The sequence below is a fragment of the Silene latifolia genome, chromosome 6, assembly GCF_048544455.1.
Source record: "Silene latifolia isolate original U9 population chromosome 6, ASM4854445v1, whole genome shotgun sequence".
Lineage (NCBI taxonomy): Eukaryota > Viridiplantae > Streptophyta > Magnoliopsida > Caryophyllales > Caryophyllaceae > Silene > Silene latifolia.
The window spans coordinates 46154101-46158560 of NC_133531.1; the positions used below are offsets into that span (position 1 = coordinate 46154101).

Genomic DNA, 4460 nt, shown 5'->3' on the forward strand with positions numbered 1-4460 from the left:
CAGATCTCCGTGAACACCCATGTTCATTGGCATCCACGAGAGTCATTCTAGACATAGAATGCTAAGGGTAACGATTGCTTAGTGTTCATGTCTCTACTTTGTGTCTTGACATGACACGAGGTATTCGAACGGTTCCAATTTCCCATAAAAATTGGTGGCGACTCCAACAAAAATGCAAACGCTTGTTCTCTTCCTCCCAAGCGCCCCCGTGAGCCCTCCGCTGTCCACAGGGTGTTTTAATGGTTGTCACTTTCTTGCACATGAAGTGTTTGTAGAATTGCTCCTATGAAAGTTTGAGTATTTTCTCACATATTTGGTTATCTTGGTGTCTATACTAGTGGATAAACAATCTTGGTGTGTAGACTATTGGATGATCTTTCTGTATGTGTGTAACGTGTTTTAGTTAATCATATGAAAAATGGTTAATGAATTCTAGGTGTCCTAAGACATTAGGCATAATTTATTGACTAATTGAATCACCCATTTCCCATATTTACCTTGTTTCTTGCCCAATAACCCAAGTGAACCCGAAAGCTCTAATCTTTCTCATATTGATCAACTACAATTTCACTTAGTTTAATTTTATACCTTATTTGCATCTTAGTTTACAATTAATCAAACCTCCTTCATTTATTGGGCCAAATTGGGACTTAAACGGACTAAGTATACACCCCCGCCATTTTTGTGTTCGACACCCTAATTATACTACTTAATTTGGGTTATTTATAAATTGTTTTTTATTGGGAAACAATGACAAAACCCTATATCAATAGGCACTACTACAAAAATAGACCTAATGCAACATTTCGTGTGCAACACTTACGGTTTGTGTTGCAATTTTCAGTTAATTAAGCAACGCTTAATTTATAAATGTTGCTTTTACTTACATAGGGCAACACTTTAATATAAGTGTTGCAATGTATTACTCGAAGTGCAACGTTTTTATACAAATGTTGCATTTTGTCGCAACACTTGTGCAACACTTATATCACATAAGTTATAAACCCTTTATAAAAATTTCATTTTTTTGTTCAAATTACTCAAAACATTTTACTGAAAATTTTGTTTGTGCGCCACTTTTTATTTTTTGGAATCTCCCATCAATAATCAATATTATTATTCAATCTTTCAATTCCTTCCATCACGCGTCATTCAATTCATTTATTTGATACAGTAACAAAAACTCTTCGATATTCTTCGTCCTTTCTCATTCGACCATTCCACCGTCTCTTTGCTTCTCCTTTCTCATTCGATCTTCTTCGTTTCTCTTTCATGCCACTACTACAATATGGAGAAAAAGCATCATTAATAAATAACTAAAAATTGTGATACATGGTTTCTTAGGTAAAAGAAACCATTTTTCAACAATAGATGGTTACTTATCAATATTAAAGAAACCATTTTACTGAAAAATGGTTTTTGGTATTAAAATCTATATCTATATCTATCTATCTTCTATATAAACTTATAAAACAAAAACCATACCAAGCTATCTTTAACACGTGTCAATCTATAGTGAAATTTTTTCCCGCTCATCTCATTGCAACTTTGCTAGGCATCACAACCCTAATACATCAGCCGCTTAAACGTTAGTATTTTCATTTTGATAATCAATTCATCGTCACTGTGCTTTTCAATTTGCCTCAAACACAACCACTCTATAGGTGATCTCCTCCTTCAAGTGTTCATCAATCTCAGTTGATTATCTAATCAGATTACCTTTTACATCCGCATTTCGATTACCCCCTCTATATTTACTGAAAAAAATTCTTAACATGTTATATAGGATGTAGCCAATCACAAACATGCGTCATTGAGGATTTGTTCAGGTTTGTTGTTCAATAAAGTCATGGTCTTTTCTTCTTTGTCTTTGGAATAAATGGGGTTTGATAGAGAAAATCGCTAATTTATGGGTATATTTGTTATTGTTTTGTTATGTTGATTGATTTATTCTTCAATTTTGAATATTTGTTGTAGACTAAAACATGGAAGATTTGGGACGAATCTAATAATGTGATTCATGCGATGGGAGTTTGAAGTTCACTGTATCATTCAACTGGTATGTTTCATTGTTTGTTTCAATTTACTTCATTGTTACCATTCTTAAATTATAGGTCTATGGCCGATACTATCTAAATTTGAATTTGAAATTTTTGTTACCGCTCTTAAAACTCATATTTGAGGATTTGTTCGTGTTTTGTTTTTCAAGTGACTCACAAAGTCGCAATTCTATGCCGCGTAGTTGATCTTTCATACTCTGTAGTTTTTACATGTTAAATTTGAAAGTATGGATTGCATAAGATTTTGATTCATGTTAGTATTACACTATTACCTGCACACCATTAGATGGTGGCAAATCTAACTACGATAGAACAATTAATAAGCTTTTATACAGAATATGAGAGTTTTCATAAGATATAAAGTCCAATGCTTAACCAAACACCTATGTTAAAATCATACTATATATCATAACCTTTAGAAAAAAAATCCAGTTATTGTAAGTGATAAAATCATTACCATGAGCTGCACACATATTGGAGTGATTTCTGGTGATCAGTCATGAAGTTATGGAACTTGAGACAAGATTTGCATAGAACAACCTTTAAAATCATGCTATTTATAAATTTTCAGCTTCTGTTCTTTTGGAAATTTATATTTTTGCAATCATCTTTGTGTCCTCTGTAGTTGATCATTTGTAATGAAAAGCTAGAGAATATCACCATTAAGTGCAAACGAAATGAAGTCATCGTTGTTCAAATTGCTCCCATATTGAAGGTTCCTTGCCCATTGTTCCCAAAGAATTGAGCACTATGGTTCAAATAATATGATCATTTAAATTTAGATAGATTATTATTTTACTTAAAGAGAAGCAGTTACTATAGACGATTGAATGATATAGAAGTATTTTAATTTTATGATAACTCCTATAAATCATTAATATACGATGTATATTCAAACTGATACAATGTTTTATTATAAGAATTTGAAAAGTTTTTTTTATATATTATTTATATATGCCCGTGCAATTTGCACGGGTCCTGAGCTAGTATAGTTTTAAAACCCAAACCACAGCTCCCTTGCTCATAACTTCATCTACCTTCACTTGACGACTTCGCTCTGAAAAATGAATCCCTCTCATTTCTCTCAAAACTTCCGTCTCCTAAACACGACACACAGTCGTCATCATAAACTCGTCTGTCGTTCTTTTCTTTGTTAGCAGCCCTCTCCGCTACCATTAGTCTACTCTTGCTTAGGCCAGAAGCGCTCAGCCGCAGTTTAATCAATTACAAAGGTTTTCCCCCAAATCTCAAATCTCAATTTTTTATTAACAAATTCAGATTGGTGAGTTATACAATCTCTATTTGACTTATTACCATTAAATTGTTAGTCTATTTCTGTAATTTTAACTGTAAATGGGCTTATTCTTTGATTTCTTTAACTAAAATTCCCAATTACTCAAACCCTAATTTGTTAAATTGATTTCATTTTCATTTTTCCTCCTTTTTCTCATCAATTATATCATTATTTGGTTGTTGATAATTGATATCTCTGATTTTTATTTGTTTTCTTTACTAATCTGATGAATTGGTACATAGTTTTATAGGGTAATTTGAGACGGACCACAAATTATAGTTTTTGTGATTTAATCAATATGTTTTTACTTTTATGTCTTTAATAAATAATTGCTCTTTATTTTGATTTGTGAAATCAGGGGCACAGGGGATAAAAAGGATGTTGAATTGTTGATACTCCACTACCCTGGCTAGTGTTTATTACAATAATCAGGTATTGCATTTATTAGTGGCTCAAAACTTTGTTTTGGACTTTTGGTTAATGTATTTGATTTTAGTCGAGAGTCACATGGATTAAAGCCTTACGGATGACAATTCTTAATGACATTTTTTGGCTTATAAACATTTGATGTACAATCTATTTAGCAATCCCCTGTTGTTATTTGTATCATAAGATTGACTATTAATAATGTGCTTTGACCATTTCATAATTTGATGACTTGGATTCCTTGGATTATATGCATGCTGGCAAGCAAGTCTTTTGTTCTACTTTCCTGTAAGCTAAGACATTCTACATTCCAATTTATTTTTATTGGAGTACTTTTTTTTTAGCAATAATGATACGTTCTTATGACTTATAATCGCTTTTTGTTTTTGATATAATTCAATTTATTCACATTAGAGGTCTAGCTATAAAATGAGTTCAATGCTACATAAAGGTGAAGTAACTTGTTCCTTTTGATTCTGTTTATAAGTTGAGTCGACCCGTAGTTTCATCTAAGCTTTGTATACATTGTGGGAGCTTCTTACTAGTGCTGACTACTGAGGTATATGGGATTGTTCTCCCTTCCTATTTCCTATCATCTACTTTCCTATCCCTCCATCTTACTCATGCTATTTCCCTTTTCATGTGTATCCAAACAAAGTTTAATGTCGCTAGATCTTCCT

At 32.3% G+C, this 4460-nt stretch overlaps 1 long non-coding RNA gene across 2 annotated transcripts; it reads left to right on the plus strand.

Annotated features, from left to right (window-relative positions):
* Window positions 1–1471: 1471 nt before the first annotated feature.
* On the plus strand, window positions 1472–4138 carry LOC141658743 (uncharacterized). 2 transcript variants are annotated; one of them, XR_012549389.1, is made up of 4 exons: window positions 1472–1664; window positions 1787–1829; window positions 1978–2059; window positions 3713–4138. It is a non-coding gene; the product is annotated as an uncharacterized LOC141658743 (long non-coding RNA). The 2 variants fall into 2 exon arrangements; XR_012549388.1 differs by having other exon boundaries at window positions 1475–1829.
* The last annotated feature ends 322 nt before the right edge of the window (window positions 4139–4460 follow it).